Here is a 19,936-nt window from a genome sequence, read left to right on the forward strand (position 1 = left end):
CTGATATGGAAAACCATGAATACATAACACTACACTATAATGTATACTACAAAACTTCGTACTGTCTATTGATCTGATTAAAATCGGGCATAGGTTACCCTAGAAATAGCACTTTCGAGCCACACACAAAATGTCAATATTGATAAAGATAAAACACTGATAAATTTTGACATTTATATTGACTTTAACTTTTGCTGGTCAAACCAATTTAGAACACTTCAGAATTCAAATGGGTAAAGGGGGGAGGGGGGGGGGGGACCCTGAAACTGTTATGATCACTATATTAAAACAATTGATTACTGAAATTATCATGCGTTCAAGATTTCCAGTATATGAGTTACTACTCTTTTTATCTTATTTACTTCTCATTTAAATACCTTTATATCTGTCTCGAAATAATTATTCATTACTATATCAATATTAAAGTTATCTTTCAACTTCGTTAGACCTTCGTTATTCATTTACTGGTTCATTAACAAACCAGTTCTTCAAACACCATTCTAACATAACTAGGTCTGCAAGTAATTATTATTAACACAAAATTTAATTTTTCATTTCGGACACTCGGATTGCACAAGATTTGGAAAGAACCCTGTCTAGGTTAGTTGTGAGGATAATTAAATGAGGGGAAAGTTCTGGTAAAATTTAGGTTATTATTGAACAGTTCACTCTATGGTCCATACGCATACAGTATTAAAAGTTTCAACCTGCTTGTATCGATGCGGCGGTTGGCAGGCGGCGAGATGGCGAGGTACAGAGCACACATACTATGGCTCTTGGCGTATCGGCACTTTATTTCTCCTTAGCGTCGCAATACTTCTCCATTTAGTGCCTATGGAATTTTGCCATGCTGTGTGGGATTTGGAACGGCATTCCCGAGGCTCAGTGAAACTACGTCTTCCAGGAGAGCCTCCTCGCTCCAGAAGGTGTTGCTCAAACCAGTGCCAAATTCCAACTACAACTGCTGAGCCCGTTGTGCCGGGCAGTGCCCGCGCGCATTTTCCCGCGCTCGCCTGCCTTCCACCTTTTACCGCTCCCTTACAGACAGGGTATTCACCCGAGGTTTTGCATTCTACATATCCTAACACATTGCCTACGTATGGACCAGACGCACAGTTACAATTTTAAACATCTTACAACAGTCTCAGCATTTGTTACATTTCAATTCTATTACGATATTGCTTGACATTTGACATGAACATTAATATTCACATTGAAACTTGTTTACAGTTTTCTTAACACAATGACATGAAACAAAAAAGAAATGAAATCAGAACATCAATTCCACTAATTTATCGAAGAATCAGAAGGAAAAATATTACTTATATGTACAGTAGTACAGCGTCGTTGTTGTTACACTGTCACATCACTGAATGCTGACCATTCCACCTGGCACACCCTGTATTCTTCAGTAGCGGACTGTTACACATCGCGATTGTTCCCACTTTCTCTGCACAAGGTTTGATGCGCGCCTTTTAAGTTTCGGGGGCGAGATCGCATGCATTGCAATCGGGCGTATCAAAAATGGTTCAAATGGCTCTGAGCACTATAGGACTTAACATCTGAGGTCATCAGTCCCCTAGACTTACAACGGAACCTCCCCATCGCACCCCCCTCAGATTTATTTATAAGTTGGCACAGTGGATAGGCCTTGAAAAACTGAACACAGATCAATTGAGAAAGCAGGAAGAAGTTGTGTGGAACTATGAAAAAATACGCAAAATATACAAACTGAGTAGTCCACGCGAAGATAGGCAACATCATGGACATTTCGAGATAAGAAGCGCCGTGGTCCCGTGGGCAGCGTGAGCAGCTGCGGAACGAGAAGTCCCTGGTTCAAGTCTTCCTTCGAGCAAAAAGTTTAATTTTTTATTTTCAGACAATTATCAAAGTTCAGGCACTCACACATAATCAACTTCGCTCTCCAAAATTCCAGGACATGTTCAGATTTGCTTGGACATATGCAGGATTTGACGGTCTCACACGGAAAAATTTGAAAACGTTAAAATCATATGTTTTGACAGAGCACAGGGAAAACTATACGACTGTGAAACTGTTCCATTCATTTGTTGCAGTTTATGTGACAAACTCTAATGTTTTCATCACTCTTTTGGGATTGATTATCACATCCACAAGAAAACCTAAATCGGGCAAGGTAGAAGAATCTTTTTACCCATTCGCCAAGTGTACAAGTTAGGTGGGTCGACAACATATTCCTGTCATGTGACGCACATGCCGTCACCAGTGTCGTATAGAATATATCAGACGTGTTTTCCTGTGGAGGAATCGGTTGACCTATGACCTTGCGATCAAATGTTTTCGGTTCCCATTGGAGAGGCACGTCCTTTCGTCTACTAATCGCACGGTTTTGCGGTGCGGCCGCAAAACACAGACACTAAACTTATTACAGTGAACAGAGACGTCAATGAACGAATGGATCGATCATAACTTTGCTAAAATAAAGAAAAATTTTTCGCACGAGGGGAGACTCGAACCAAGGACTCTCATTCCGCAGCTGCTCACGCTAACCACGGGACCACGGCGCTCCTTATCTCGGAATGTCCATGATGTTGCCTATCTTCGCGTGGACTACTCAGTTTGTATATTTTGCTTATTTTTTCATAGTTCCACACAACTTCTTCCTGTTTTCTCAATTGATCTGTGTTCAGTTTTTCAAGGCCTATCCACTGTGCCAACTTATATCTAAGTCTGAGGGGGGTGCGATGGGGAGGTTCCCTTGTTAGAACTACTCAAACCTAACTCACCTAAGGACATCACACACATCCATGCACGAGGCAGGGTTCGAACCTGCGACCGTAGCAGCAGCCCGGTCCCGGAATGAAGCGCCTAGAACCGTTCGGCCACAACGGCCGGCCTCGTGCATATCCAAGTGCCCGTTGTGCGTTACACATTTAGTGAGGAGGTGCACGAATAAATTCGTAGCGACCAAAATTAGCAATGCAGCGCAGTGCAGTGCGGTTTACAAGTGTGTTACTCCTGTGTCACGCTGCAAGTATTTTATTTTCCGCGGATAAATTAGTAGCGCACCGACCACCAACAGTGCTGAATTGTATCCGTTACTCCGTGTCGTCTATCCTTAGTATAATATAGTTTTTTTTATATGTCCTTGTTTTCTCTAAGTTATTCCTTGAGTATCTTTTCATACTTAGTTCTTTAATAACCAGTCAACAAATAACTTACTCATTTTCGCGAGAGTCTTGCCTTGCGTCTAAAAGTCGTCCTGTATCAATTGCCAAACGAACTAATAAAGATCTTGTCATCTCAGCATTGGAGATATCGTTGTACCCAGAATGAGATTTTCACTCTGCAGCGGAGTGTGCGCTGATATGAAACTTACTGGCAGATTAAAACTGTGTGCCCGACCGAGACTCGAACTCGGGACCTTTGCCTTTCGCGGGCAAGTGCTCTACGATCTGAGCTACCGAAGCACGACTCACGCCCGGTCCTCACAGCTTTACTTCTGCCAGTACCTCGTCTCCTACCTTCCAAACTTCACAGAAGCTCTCCTGTGAACCTTGCAGAACTGGCACTCCTGAAAGAAAGGATACTGCGGAGACATGGCTTAGCGTCCGCAGCTCGTGGTCTCGCGGTAGCGTTCTCGCTTCCCGAGCACGGGGTCCCGGGTTCGATTCCCGGTGGGGTCAGGGATTTTCTCTGCCTCGTGATGACTGGGTGTGTTTGTTGTCCTTAGGTTAGTTAGGTTTAAGTAGTTCTAAGTTCTAGGGGACTGATGTCCATAGCAGTTAAGTCCCATAGTGCTCAGAGCCATTTGAACCATTTGAACATGGCTTAGCCACAGCCTGGGGGATGTTTCCAGAATGAGATTTTCACTCTGCAGCGGAGTGTGCGCTGAAATGAAACTTCCTGGCAGATTAAAACTCATATCAGCGCACACTCCGCTGCAGAGTGAAAATCTCATTCTGGAAACACCCCCCAGGCTGTGGCTAAGCCATGTCTCCGCAGTATCCTTTCTTTCAGGAATGCTAGTTCTGCAAGGTTCGCAGGAGAGCTTCTGTAAAGTTTGGAAGGTAGGAGACGAGATACTGGCAGAAGTAAAGCTGTGAGTACCGGGCGCTTCGGTAGCTCAGATGGTAGAGCACTTGCCCGCGAAAGGCAAAGGTCCCGAGTTCGAGCATCGCTGTACGTTATTTATCGCAAACTAGCACGGTAATCGGTTGGACGGGCGAGTCGCTACCCAGCCCTACGGCAAAAAAATTTGTTGGGCGCCTTTGTGCTCTGGCACCTACAAACATTTCACCCAAGATCCACAACGCTGTAGCTCAACCCCGTACTCCATTATACTGATAACAAGATTCTTGTCCCTTCATGCTGCCAGTGTGTTCAGAGCCGATACTGCAGTAAACGTATCACACACACAGTTTTCTCAGCAGGATGCTGTCAACAAAACGAGCCGTACCGTTGCCTAGCAGCAGCCTGAGCATCGTCGTCGCCAGAAACGAGTCGTCTTGAACGTGTGCTGTCCAGTCGGAGGAATATGCAGTCTTCTGGTGGTCAAAAACTTCAACGAAGGGTGTAATGAAGCGGATTAAGGTAAGGGTTACGTTATGCTGTATCTCCTTTGTGTTATTGGCATAGCCCTTTACGTTCATCGTATGTCACACGGAGTACGTACAGGGCTTGTTCAAAAGTATGGAAACACCGCGATGGATTCGTGCTTGAAACTAAACGCAGATACGAGCCAAGCCAACAGGTTGCACTGTTGTATCTGACCACGAACGGTACCTCTGCGATGTCAATACGTTGCACGTGCCGGTCGTGGTCGCAAAAGTGTTCTGTGTAGTGGTGACTGCATTGTGTCGGAACTAACATCGAGACCTCCGGATGCCACTATCTCAGATCGGTACAAAACGTTGTATGTCGATAAAGTGTCAACTCCGATTTAGTTGGTGCTGTCGTCTAGGAGAACATGCGTAAACGGTAATTAAAAGTAACACCGCAGAACGGTAACATCCAAGGATGATTGCCTATCGAAGTCGCGGCGTCCAAAGGATACATATCGACCGTGGGATAGTAATTCGATCATGCGAGTCTCGTGGCGGGCGCTATGATCAATTGTTTGTGATAGTCATTTTTATCTGTTTCCGTCGTTCCTTTAGTTGATATACATTACATTCCCGCGCGAATTATTTGTGACTTGATTGGTAAAACCCACAGGGTTCCTGTCGATAGCGAGTGTGATGTCTGGTGTTCCTGACGTTTTTTTTTTTTTTTTTTTTGGCGGATTCTCTGACATGGAAAACTCTTAATTCCATTGTAAGTAGGCTGTTTATGTTTTCTTATTGGCAACGTTACGTAGCGCTCTGTACGAAAATCACTGGCTGTGCTGTGTGCAGTCTGTGGCTAGTTTGCATTGTTGTCTGCCATTGTAGTGTTGGGCAGCGGCAGCTGGATGTGAACAGCGCGTAGCGTATACCATTATTTCTACAAGGACTACAGTGGGTCTGCATCTTTGATGGCCCACCAATACCATTATTTCTACAAGGACTACAGTGGGTCTGTGCCTCTGGTGGCCCACCAATACCGTAATCTCTGCCAGGACTACAGCGGGTCTGCTCTGTGATGACCTACATAGCAATACTCTTCAGAATTTCGACTGACTCTGCTGTGGGTTTGCTCTGTTGTGGACCAATACCTGTCTGCATGACAAGAGTCAGCACTGTCTTTCCGTTGGAAGGACAACACTACTTCTTCAAGACTGCATGGAAATCCACTACTTCCGTGTGCATTTTCTTTTACTGCTCAGACTTTGAGAAAAACACTGCAATGTTACTGTGATGAATGATCAGGACTGTCTTTATGGACTGTGAGAAAATTTTAGCTTTTGACCAACATTGTATCAAGAAGTGTGTGCATTTGATATCTTTCTACTGTAATTATGAAAAATTTTTCAATTCTGTATTGGCCAGTGCCCAAAACAATTTGTAAAATTTTTTTGTGGGGAGCATGAGGCTATGTAAGTAGGCTGTTTATGTTTTCTTACTGGCAACGTTACGTAGCGCTCTGTACGAAAATCACTGGCTGTGCTGTGTGCAGTCTGTGGCTAGTTTGCATTGTTGTCTGCCATTGTAGTGTTGGGCAGCGGCAGCTGGATGTGAACAGCGCGTAGCGTATACCATTATTTCTACAAGGACTACAGTGGGTCTGCATCTTTGATGGCCCACCAATACCATTATTTCTACAAGGACTACAGTGGGTCTGTGCCTCTGGTGGCCCACCAATACCGTAATCTCTGCCAGGACTACAGCGGGTCTGCTCTGTGATGACCTACATAGCAATACTCTTCAGAATTTCGACTGACTCTGCTGTGGGTTTGCTCTGTTGTGGACCAATACCTGTCTGCATGACAAGAGTCAGCACTGTCTTTCCGTTGGAAGGACAACACTACTTCTTCAAGACTGCATGGAAATCCACTCCTTCCGTGTGCATTTTCTTTTACTGCTCAGACTTTGAGAAAAACACTGCAATGTTACTGTGATGAATGATCAGGACTGTCTTTATGGACTGTGAGAAAATTTTAGCTTTTGACCAACATTGTATCAAGAAGTGTGTGCATTTGATATCTTTCTACTGTAATTATGAAAAATTTTTCAATTCTGTATTGGCCAGTGCCCAAAACAATTTGTAAAATTTTTTTGTGGGGAGCATGAGGCTATGTAAGTAGGCTGTTTATGTTTTCTTACTGGCAACGTTACGTAGCGCTCTGTACGAAAATCACTGGCTGTGCTGTGTGCAGTCTGTGGCTAGTTTGCATTGTTGTCTGCCATTGTAGTGTTGGGCAGCGGCAGCTGGATGTGAACAGCGCGTAGCGTTGCGCGGTTGGAGGTGAGCCGCCAGCAGTGGTGGATGTGGGGAGAGAGATGGCGGAGTTTTGAAATTTGTGAGACTGGATGTCAATTATGACTATTAAGGTAAATACATTGTTTGTTCTCTATCAAAATCTTTCATTTGCTAACCACGCCTATCAGTAGTTAGTGCCTTCAGTAGTTTGAATCTTTAATTTAGCTGGCAGTAGTGGCGCTCGCTGTATTGCAGTAGTTCCAGTAACGAAGATTTTTGTGAGGTAAGTGATTTGTGAAAGGTATTGGTTAATGTTAGTCAGGGCCATTCTTTTGTAGGGATTTTTGAAAGTCAGATTGCGTTGCGCTAAAAATATTGTGTGTCAGTTTAAGCACAGTCTTGTATAATTGTTCAAAGGGGACGTTTCACCATGAATATCCAGCGTAGAGAATTGTTTGACTTTTTGCCGCAAATATGGAGTTCTGACGGACGAGGTGGTGCTGCAAAGTCTGTAAATCTTCGTAAGAGGAGTTTCGATGCTGAAATAACGTTGCAGTTTCATTGCGGGCAATGCGGAAAACGAACCAGTATCAGGAAAAATAGGTGGTTGGACTCTTCCAAGTTATCCATTCAGACGAGCGTAATTCTTCTATCGTGCTGGATTCGAGACTACACGTTGGAAGCAACAGCTTCAGAAACTGAGTTATCTGCAAATATCGTGTGTGACTATTTCGGGTTTTGCCAACGAGTCTGTTACGTGCTAGTGACAGATGACAGTGTACCAATTGGTGGAGCGAATAAAGTTGTAGAAGTAGACGAATCTCGTATAGCTAGACTGAAGAACCAGAGAGGACGACCTTCAAAATGTGAAATCGATCATATTTGGGTATTCCGTGGAATAAAAAGAGAATCCCGGAAGTGTTTCGTTGTGAGAGTATTGTCCAGAGACAAGGTCACATTAGTGGGACTCATAAAACAAAAAAATGGTTCAAAGTGCTCTGAGCACTATGGGACTTAACATCTGAGGTCATCAATCCCCTAGAACTTATAACTACTTAAACCTAATTAACGTAAGGACTTCAGACACATCCATGCCCGAGGCAGGATTCGAACCTGCGACCGTAGCAGTCGCGCGGTTCCAGACTGAAGAGACTAGAACCGCTCGGCCACCGCAGCCAGCTCTCATAAAACACTTCATACTGCCTGATACTAAAATCATTACAGACGGGTTTCAGTCGTACAAGACTCTGAAAGCTGAAGGGATCGACCACGAATTCGTGAACCTTTCGTTGGAGTTCGTGTCTTCGGATACCCCAGTATCCACACGCAGAATATTGAGCGGCTGTGGAAATCTGTGAAGTCTTCCATAAAAAGAGAAGGGCGTCCAGGACAAAGAGACGAACTATACTTGTTCCAGAACCTCTACTTCCACAACTTGCGTTTTCAGGGAAAAGTTAACGCATGCGACACAGTGCCGATATTCTTTCGTGATACTGGCAGAGTTTACCCTTGCTATGGGAAAAAAGGAATTGTCCCTGTAGCGTGTACATCACATAGACTTTCACATGACGATAACAGCGACGACGAGTAAGGTAAGTCGTCTGCTTTGAAATTACAAGCATTTTTGTAACGCTTCTCCTTTGTCGTTGCTGTGGTGACAAACTTCAACATACTCATAACGCCCGCCACGAGACTCGCATGATCGATTTACTATCGCACGTGCGATATGTATCGTTTGGTCCCCGCGACTTCGATAGGCAATCATTCTTACAAATTACCAGGACAGCTAGAACGTATCTGTGAATAACCGTGGGTGAGCTGGTAGAGCATAAGGTAGCCACATTGTAGGTCCCGCGTTTAGACCTCACTGATTACGGTTTTTTTTAGTTGTTTACGCGTCGAACTGTTGTATGGGAGAACATTTACCTGATCTGTGAAAGTACTTTTTGGAGCCTGTAGCTCTGTTGTTTTGGCACTCTGCTTCCACTTCGTCAGTTGAAAGTAGCAAACCTACTGAGTACATGTGTATACAGGGTGTTACAAAAACGTACGGCCAAACTTTCAGGAAACATTCCACACACACAAATAAAGAAAAGATGTTATGTGGACATGTGTCCGGAAACGATTAATTTCCATCTTAGAGCTCATTTTAGTTTCATCAGTATCTACTGTACTTCCTCGATTCACGTGATCAAATTGTAAATTTTCACAATCAACATGTGTGGGCTGACGAGAATCCGCACGCAGTTGTGCAATCACGTCATCAACACAGATTTTCTGTGAACGTTTGGGCAGGCATTGTTGGTGATGTCTTGATTGGGCCCCATGTTCTTCCACCTACGCTCAATGGAGCACGTTATCATGATTTCATACGGGATACTCCACCTGTGCTGCTAGAACATGTGCCTGTACAAGTACGACACAACATGTGGTTCATGCACGATGGAGCTCCTGCACATTTCAGTCGAAGTGTTCGTACGCTTCTCAACAACAGATTCGGTGACCGATGGATTGGTAGAGGCGGACCAATTCCATGGCCTCCACGCTCTCCTGACCTCAACCCTCTTGACTTTCATTTATGGGGGCATTTGAAAGCTCTTGTCTACACAACCCCGGTACCAAATGTAGAGACTCTTCGTGCTCGTATTGTGGACGGCTGTGATACAACACGACATTCTCCAGGGCTGCATTAGCGCATCAGGGATTCCATGCGACGGAGGGTGGATGCATGTATCCTCGCTAACGGAGGACATTTTGAACATTTCCTGTAACAAAGTGTTTGAAGTCACGCTGGTATGTTCTGTTGCTGTGTGTTTCCATTCTGTGATTAATGTGATTTGAAGAGAAGTAATAAAATGAGCTCTAACATGGGAAGTAAGCGTATCCGGACACATGTCCACCTAACATATTTTCTCTCTTTGTGGGTGAGGAATGTTTCCTGAAAGTTTGGCCGTACGTTTTTGTAACACCCTGTAGATAGGTGTAGTGTTGCATCTACACAAACGTACTCTATAGATTTGCTGCTTTCAGCTCATGAAGCGCAAGCTGACTGCCAAAAGTACATTGCTACAAACTCTGAAAAATCCTTTTACATGTCAGGAAAATGTTCTCACTTACAACAGTTTCACACCTAAACAGTTAAAAAATTGACATCAGTGGGGTTTGGACGCGGGACCTTCGGTATGATAACCTCAAGCTCTGCCATCTCACCCAAGCGACATCCATAATATAACAATTCACAGTTACACTTTTGCTGCCCTGCATACTTCTGGTGTTACTTTCGATTATTGTTTACGCGTGTTCTACTGGTCGAAAGCACACAGCACGAACTAAATCGGTGTTTTGGATAATAGCTCATCAACGTACAACGTTTTGTACTGATCTGAGAATCTAAAATCTGAAGGTCTGGGAGTAAGCGTTTGGTGTTTGTCGTCCACACGTCTCATACAAATTTATTCGCTTGGCGCCGGCTGCGCTAATTCTGATTACTTGGCTTGTCGCCGGCCGGTTGTCACCTTTCCGTTGATGACAAGCTTCAAACACATTGGCCTTTGCGCGCTTTAATTTTTTCGGAAATTCTCTATTTTGCCGTATCGTTCCACAAACTCGATTTTTTTTTTCGAAGTAACTTCTCTGCAAGTTCTACACTGTTATGGAAACTTGAGCACCTCTACATGGATAATAGTTATAAGAAGGTGTCAGTAGTTGCATCACTGTTTTTGCTAAAGGCTTTCCAGCGCCGGTATATATATCTTGAATGAAGAAATATATCCCGTACTCGAATCACACAGCATCCGAATGAATATGAAGTATTTCGTAATTTTCGACGGACTGTAAACTTCAAAATTTAACTTTCCACGCCACGGTATCATTCCTTCATCAGTTGAGATGTTCTGACTTAGATGAAACGTTTCTTTAAACGTTTTCGAAAAATAATCAATTACGAATTGCACTTCGAAAAGCCAGTGAGCACTATCTGGTTTATTATTGTTCTCGGAAAAATGATAATACACTCCTGGAAATTGAAATAAGAACACCGTGAATTCATTGTCCCAGGAAGGGGAAACTTTATTGGCACATTCCTGGGGTCAGATACATCACATGATCACACTGACAGAACCACAGGCACATAGACACAGGCAACAGAGCATGCACAATGTCGGCACTAGTACAGTGTATATCCACCTTTCGCAGCAATGCAGGCTGCTATTCTCCCATGGAGACGATCGTAGAGATGCTGGATGTAGTCCTGTGGAACGTCTTGCCATGCCATTTCCATCTGCCGCCTCAGTTGGACCAGCGTTCGTGCTGGACGTGCAGACCGCGTGAGACGACGCTTCATCCAGTCCCAAACATGCTCAATGGGGGACAGATCCGGAGATCTTGCTGGCCAGGGTAGTTGACTTACACCTTCTAGAGCACGTTGGGTGGCACGGGATACATGCGGACGTGCATTGTCCTGTTGGAACAGCAAGTTCCCTTGCCGGTCTAGGAATGGTAGAACGATGGGTTCGATGACGGTTTGGATGTACCGTGCACTATTCAGTGTCCCCTCGACGATCACCAGTGGTGTACGGCCAGTGTAGGAGATCGCTCCCCACACCATGATGCCGGGTGTTGGTCCTGTGTGCCTCGGTCGTATGCAGTCCTGATTGTGGCGCTCACCTGTACGGCGCCAAACACGCATACGACCATCATTGGCACCAAGGTAGAAGCGACTCTCATCGCTGAAGACGACACGTCTCCATTCGTCCCTCCATTCACGCCTGTCGCGACACCACTGGAAGCGGGCTGCACGATGTTGGGGCGTGAGCGGAAGACGGCCTAACGGTGTGCGGGACCGTAGCCCAGCTTCATGGAGACGGTTGCGAATGGTCCTCGCCGATACCCCAGGAGCAACAGTGTCCCTAATTTGCTGGGAAGTGGCGGTGCAGTCCCCTACGGCACTGCGTAGGATCCTACGGTCGTGGCGTGCATCCGTGCGTCGCTGCGGTCCGGTCTCAGGTCGACGGGCACGTGCACCTTCCGCCGACCACTGGTGACAACATCGATGTACTGTGGAGACCTCACGCCCCACGTGTTGAGCAATTCGGCGGTACGTCCACCCGGCCTCCCGCATGCCCACTATACGCCCTCACTCAAAGTCCGTCAACTGCACATACGGTTCACGTCCACGCTGTCGCGGCATGCTACCAGTGTTAAAGACTGCGATGGAGCTCCGTATGCCACGGCAAACTGGCTGACACTGACGGCGGCGGTGCACAAATGCTGCGCAGCTAGCGCCATTCGACGGCCAACACCGCGGTTCCTGGTGTGTCCGCTGTGCCGTGCGTGTGATCATTGCTTGTACAGCCCTCTCGCAGTGTCCGGAGCAAGTATGGTGGGTCTGACACACCGGTATCAATGTGTTCTTTTTTCCATTTCCAGGAGTGTATTTGTATGAATCGGTTGGGGGACATCGTTTTGCGAAATATCGGTGTGTCTATCAACGGATTCGTTTACCAATAATCATCGATCATTGCCTTTTTTTCAGTTCCCAGCCCGCATCTCGTGGTCGTGCGGTAGCGTTCTCGCTTCCCACGCCCAGGTTCCCGGGTTCGATTCCCGGCGGGGTCAGGGATTTTCTCTGCCTCGTGATGGCTGGGTGTTGTGTGCTGTCCTTAGGTTAGTTAGGTTTAAGTAGTTCTAAGTTCTAGGGGACTGATGACCATAGCTGTTAAGTCCTATAGTGCTCAGAGCCATTTGTACCATTTTTTTCAGTTCCCATAACGATAGCAAACCCGAATCACTTTCTAAGTTCGCGTCCCATAACGTCGACAAATTTGGCATTTTTTTAATCCAGTTTCCTTCTATTGCAGTTTTGACTGTAATACCTCGTTGCTAATATCTTATAACAGATCTTTCCCAATATATAATTCTACGATATACACGACGCTCTGTGTATCTTTCGGAAATATGTGTAGACCCGGAGATTCCTCAAATTTATTTTTGATCCTCAGTAAATCAAAGTCCGTCTTCTTCGTCTCATTCGTCCGAATCAGTTGGCAACCGTAGCGTTCGCCGAATTCTTCTTTCGCCTGTTTATAGCAATAACTGAGAATGCTTGATATTCTAGTCATAGGCTACTACGTTGTATCTCGTTTCGTGAATTGCATAATTGCACACTTGCGTACATTTAAAGCACGTTCCCAACCTTTCCACACCAATTTGAAACCTTATGAAGTTCTAACTGAATATTTCTGCATCGGTTTCTCAGACAGCACTTAATTATAGATAACTACATCATCTGCAAAAAAGCCTTAGGTTAGTACTAATGTTGTCTACCAGTGTTAATATGTAACATGAACAAAAAGGATGAAATTATAATGAAATCCAGACCTTTAGCTGCTTACAGGCGTTGATAAATATCAACGGGGTAGTTGAAAAATGTGTGCCGCTACCGGTACTCGAACCCGGGATGATGATGATGATGAGTCCCATACTTCTTTACAGAGCGTAGGGGAGCGACGCGGGAGAACCGCGCCGCCTTACTAGGCAAGGTCCTAGTGGAGGTGGTTTGCCATTGCCTTCCTCCGACCGTAATGGGGATGAATGTTGATGATGAAGACGACACAATAACACCCAGTCATCTCGAGGGAGGAAAAATTCCGACCGCGAGATCACGAGGGGCGGACCGAACCCGGGAACTCCTGCTTAAATGGCGGACGCTCTATCCGGAGTTCGAGTCCCGGTCGGGGCACACATTTTTCAGCTGTCCCCGATGATATTTATCAACGCCTCTAATCAGCTTAAGGTCTGGATTTCATTATAAATTCATTCTTCGAGAGCTGCAAGATCACCAGTAATATATGTACAGATACCAGCATCATATGTGAACAACAAGGGTCCCACTTTCTTCCATGGGGAACATCAGAAGTTACCTCTACTTCTGTGGATGACAGGTAGATATATGTTGGATAAGATGATTTTTCATTATGAATGATCATGCTTTATTCTAACTTGAATTTTAATTTCCACTTTTAAATGGATTTATCAAAATGGTTCAAATGGCTCTGAGCACTATGGGACTTAACATCTGAGGTCATCAGTCGCCTAGAACTTAGAGCTTATTAAACCTAACTAACCTAAGGACATCACACACATCCATGCCCGAGGCAGGATTCGAACCTGCGACCGTAGCGGTCGCGTGGTTCCAGACTGTAGCGCCTAGAACCGCTCGGCCACTCCGGTCGGCTAAATGGATTTATCATCAGCATATTTATCGTAATTGATCTTTATCATCTTTTAATGATACTGGATACCCGCCATTGAGGATCACTGTAAACTTTCTATTTCGTTGGTGAAGGGTTGTTCATACAGCTCTCCTTCTTTGAGGTTAACATTAGAGCACGTGGCATCCTATTCTCCGACATCCGAATAACATTCTTGTGCTATTGAGTTTGGCATTGTTAATCATAATGTACCATGTCTCGCACATGTCTTGGACTTCTAGTATTTTCACTTACCATTCTGCCCCTCAAAGTTATGCCACTCGAAGGATATAAAAGTCTCACGTGTTGGCTGTTTGTCAGACATTAGGCAATAGATTAACAGGCCACTGAATCCACCAACGCAAGGAATAAATGTTCGGCTGCATTTCTTAAAGAAAATGGTGATTAGTGAAAGAGCGAGTGTGGAGAGCTCAGCAGGTGCGGAGAGCAGCGAGTGTTGCGTTAAGAAATCAAAATATTGCCCCGGGGGCTTAGCAGAGCACCGCCTAATTGATGGATCACGGCTGTCAGAAAGCTTTCTTCTCGCCTTCAGCTTCCAGCTGTTGGCTGTTCTGGGAGGAACGAGATGGCAGAGAGAGCGGATTTATTAGGTTATTGGCCCTCCTGCTCCAAATTAGAAAAGATGCATTGGCGGTGGGTGGATGGTGGGGCTGGAAGAGGTGCTCGCGATGGCAGAGAGAGCGGATTTATTAGGTTATTGGCCCTCCTGCTCCAAATTAGAAAAGATGCATTGGCGGTGGGTGGATGGTGGGGCTGGAAGAGGTGCTCGCCTCTCACAATTAGGCTTTCGGCGCGCACTCATTCACAATATCGGGCGTTTCCCAGTCTGGCTTCTCTCGCGCTGAAAGAGGAGGGCAGCCCCGCAAGTGCGCGCGGGAGTGTGACGAAAGGCGCGGAGCCTGGACTCCAGCTCCTGACAGCCACGTAATGCTGAGTTGTGGTTCAGCGTCCAGTAACTCCAACTCCATATCCGAGAGGTCGGTGAGTCTGCCAGATGTACCAGTGGTTTGTGTGTGCGGATCTGCCGGCCTATACCGCCCCAGATTGTTCTATCAGGTTCAGATCAGGTATATTTCGTGGCCAAAAAGATGAACATAAGTCCACTACCATGGTCCTCGAAGCACTGCAGCAGGATTCTGGTCCTGTGACATGGTCAAATACCTTGCTGAGAGATGCCGCCGCCATCTGGGACGGATCAAGCATAAAGGGATGCAGGTGGTCACCAATAATGTTCTCGTAGCCCAGAAATACCACGGTGTCACTGATTATTACGTCAGGTCCCATAGAAGCCTAGGTGAACAACTCAAATAGCATATACTGACGTCACCGACCGAAGACCTTCTGTAGCAAAGCCCCATGTTGAACCTCATGCAGTGAGTGAACTGTGTGCTCAGAATCACTTGTACTTTCACTAGCATTGTAATCTGTCTTCAGATCTGGCACAGATTGTCATCTATCTTGCTTTACAGACTTATCAAGGGTGTGACTATTTCGTTCTATACTGAGGCTTGGGCGTCCAACACATTGTCGCCTGCTCCTGGTTTGACCACTGTTCAACTACTTCCTGTAGATGTACACGAACGTAACTATGGCACACGAAAAGCTAGCAGGATTGCTCTTTCTGAGATGCTCCTTCCCAAGCCCATTGTCAAAGTCGTTATGTAGGCAGGTTTTGCAGATTGTGTTCTATGATTGCCCATTCGTTTCTGCTCCAAGAGCGTCGTCCGCAGCTCGTGGTCTAGGGGCTAGCGTTGCTGCCTCTGGATCAAAGGGTCGCCAGTTCGATTCCCAGCCGGGTTGGGGCTTTTCTCTACCCGGGGATTGCGTGTTTGTGTTGTCCTCATCATTTCATCATCATCATCATTCGTAACTGTGTGAAAATTGGACCGTGTGAAAATTGGACCGTGTGAAAATTGGACCCTGTGAAAATTGGACCGTGTGAAAATTGGACCGTGTGAAAATTGGACCGTGTGAAAATTGGACCGTGTGAAAATTTTACCGTGTGAAAATTTGACCGTGTGAAAATTGGACAGTGTGAAAATTGGGACTTTGTACAGGCACTGATGACCGCACAGTTGAGCGCCCTACAAACCAAACATCCGAGCGCGTCATGAGTCCACAACGCCAACAGCTGGCATAAAGCCGGTGTGTGTGTGTGTGTGTGTGTGTGTGTGTGTGTGTGTGTGTGTGTGTGTTACCCACATGATGTAACAAAAATCTAAACTACGTCCGAACAAGCCATGGAGGCCCAGCTGTACCAACCAGGCTCTGTGTCACCTTCAGCCGACAGGCGTCACTGGATGCGGACATGGAGGGGCATGTGAGTTTACGAGACCGAAGCCGCTACTTCTCAGTCAAGTAGCTCCTCTACTGGCGTCACAAAGGCCGAGTGCAGCCCTCTTGTCAATAGCGCTCGGCAGACCGGATGGTCACCCATCAAAATGCTAGTCCAGCTCGACAGCACTTAACTTGGGTGATCTGATGGGAACCGGTGTTACCACAGCGGAAAGGTCGTTGGCCACATGAATTAATGGCAGATACAACATTACTATGGGGTTAATTACGTTGCTGGCCACCCTACAATATCCTATGTGTGGAAGTGGATCTGAGAAGTTGGTGACACATAAGCATAACTCTGTAATGCCTGGATCATTGTCAACCAAACTCAGCAGATATACGGCTTCTTGCTCTTTTTAGTTAAGGTAGAAGAGAGGTTCTATGCAGCTCTCTACGAACATACATAGGGATTCCAGAAAGTACGTTAGACGTGTCATCCCACGCTAAGACCATTGCACAAGAAGAATGCCGCATTATCGGAAGAGAGCACGTGCTCCGGGTTTCCTGCAGACACTGTAATGCTGAGATACGGACAACAGATTCGTCATAGAGTGCAAATGAAATGACGCGGCTACCGGAAACTTATTCCAAAGATGTAGAACATGTGCCAGTAAGATTCTGTAGGGCATGTCTGAATTGCACACACATTCACAGCGATATTCTGTTGCTATATGGACCGAATGCAGTGTTGCGTCAAGCTGTAGCTATATGGTTGTAACAATTGAACCAAGGAGACACAAACGTGGATGATGGTTGACCGAGGAAAGAAGGCCATCGACATCGGCCTCATACGACTATGTCCAGCCGCTTGAGGATGATTCTCTAACGATGTGAGCACTCACCCAGCGGTCCTCGAATGGCTGCGTGACCAAGGAACTGAACGATCGGTAGAATATTCCGACCGTTGTTGACAAAGGCTGTGTGGTGTCACCGCCAGACACCACACTTGCTAGGTGGTAGCCTTTCCGGCCGAAGTGGCCGTGCGGTTAAAGGCGCTGCAGTCTGGAACCGCACGACCGCTACGGTCGCAGGTTCGAATCCTGCCTCGGGCATGGATGTTTGTGATGTCCTTAGGTTAGTTAGGTTTAACTAGTTCTAAGTTCTAGGGGACTAATGACCTCAGCAGTTGAGTCCCATAGTGCTCAGAGCCATTTGAACCATTTTGGTAGCCTTTAAATCGGCCGCGGTCCGTTAGTATACGTCGGAGCCGCGTGTCGCCACTATCAGTGATTGCAGACCGAGCGCCGCCACACGGCAGGTCTAGAGAGACTTCCTAGCACTCGCCCCAGTGGTACAGCCGACTTTGCTAGCGATGGTTCACTGACAAATTACGCTCTCATTTGCCGAGACGATAGTTAGCATAGCCTTCAGCTACGTCATTTGCTACGACCTAGCAAGGCGCCATTATCTTTTGCTATTTATCTTGTGATGCATGTACCGTCAGACCGATGTTCATCAATTATGGATTAAAGTTAAGTATTCCAGAAGCTACGTACTTTTTTTAGTAGACTCAACTCCTTTAGCTGTTCCAGACCTCACGCCAGCCTGCGTGAGCTTAAACGCGTGCCTTTGGCTATCTCATAGTGGCTTGGCTGTCTTGCCAAGTCACAACAGGCTGGATGACTGTATTGGAAAAAATAGTGTCACGTTTGTCTGCCACTTTGAAGCGTGGTGCAGCACTGAATAGAAGTTACTTGCCCTGCCATAATAATGTGTAACTTCACGCGAATGCAAACTTTCTCGCCGAATTTCGACGATCGCATATTCTCGGGTTATAAGCCGAGTCAAGGCGTCGTTCTGCGGCAACATTTCCACATGTTTTCTACCTACCCTCCTCTACAGCCTGGAGATGAGAAGTGGAAAACTTGTCGAAACGTTATCGTAGAACGACGCCTTGACTCGGCTGATAATCCGGAAAGACATAACACGGGTCTGCGACATAAAAATTGTTTCAGATTTATTAAGTGATTTTTATAGTGTTTTCAAGGCTGATTTCAGGAAAAATGGTGAAAAAATTTCACAAACTGCTTGTCTAGTTTTAGCTTCTTTAGATATTTCAGAACTCTTGTGAGTTTGAATTTTGGTTTTTAGGATCTTCATAAACTTTTACTTAGCCGTTTTTGTACTAGATATACGCAAAATAAAGAGTAATTAGGAGAAACCAGCAGTATTTTCATGTCAGTGCCTGTCTGTCGTGCTGCCTCTTCCCCCGCCATCACCAAGCAGTGAGCTTCTGCTGTTGTCCTCCAGTTCACAGTACCTCTTACTCTGTGCTGTTCACGTGTTGTTGTTACTAGTGCTTTAAAGTAGTGGGTGTTTCCTTGTGTTGTGAAATTGTTTTATGGACAATGGACAATAGCTACCAGAGGATGTATAGACTCGCCAGGTTGTTCCTGCTACATTTGTGGTAATTATACCGTTAAAAAGCAACAAAGAAACATTTCCCATTTTCTTGAAAAAGTATATTGCGCCTATTTTGGTATAAAGTTAGGCGATCAAGATAAGCTTTGGGCCCCACACAAAGTTTGTCAGTGTGTGTTGAAGAACTGGGGCAATGGTTTTAACGTAAAAAGCAGTCCTTACGCTATGGAATACCAATGGTTTGGAGGGAGCCAAAAAATCATAGTGATGAATGCTATTTTTGTTCTTTCAACGTACGAGGTTTCAATTTGAAAAACAAGAGACATATTTCTTACCTTCACATTCAGTGAACTATTCGCCCTGTTCCTCATGGACATGAAGTACCAATACCATCTTCCCCAGATCCTTTGGATGATATAGATGATAACGAGCCATTGGTGATGTAAGTGAAGAGCAGGGCGAAAGATTCCACCAAGACATCAAAGAAACGGTAAGAAGATATCAAGGAAGATGGAACGTCAACATGATAGCGGACTTCTGCTGGATGATAAAAAGAGATGATCCTCAACGTGTCCATAGCCGGGAAGCTTCGACAGTAAGCCAAAGTGTTATTATAAGGACTTATGAGCTTAAAGAGAAATGGAACTGTAGTGGAAATGTAGTTTAGAACATGATTTAGAAATAAAATAAAATTTTTAACCTTGGAAAAAATGTAATAAATTGCTTAAATTATGTTATTATACCCAAAAATTCTCCCATTTTTGTCAGAAAACCTGACGTGATAGAAAAAAAAATGAATTGCATTTTTTAAATCAGCGCTGGAAAGTACATAAGTCAGTTATCAAATTTCAAACAACTTTCAAAAAATATTTTTTTGCAAACCTGTGTAATCAATGTGTAGCTGGCGGTTCTAGGCGCTCAGTCCGGAACCGCGCGACTGCTACGGTCGCAGGTTCGAATCCTGCCTCGGGCATGGATGTGTGTGATGTCCTTAGGTTAGTAAGGTTTAAGTAGTTCTAAGTTCTAGGGGACTGATGACCACAGATGTTAAGTCCCATAGTGCTCAGAGCCATTTTGTGAAACTCTGTGGTATGACTTAGTAAAATAAAAAAAAAAAGGTCAGGTGTGAAAATGGACTCCATCTGCGT

The sequence above is a fragment of the Schistocerca nitens genome, chromosome 12 (genome assembly GCF_023898315.1).
Source record: "Schistocerca nitens isolate TAMUIC-IGC-003100 chromosome 12, iqSchNite1.1, whole genome shotgun sequence".
In the NCBI taxonomy this organism is placed as follows: domain Eukaryota; kingdom Metazoa; phylum Arthropoda; class Insecta; order Orthoptera; family Acrididae; genus Schistocerca; species Schistocerca nitens.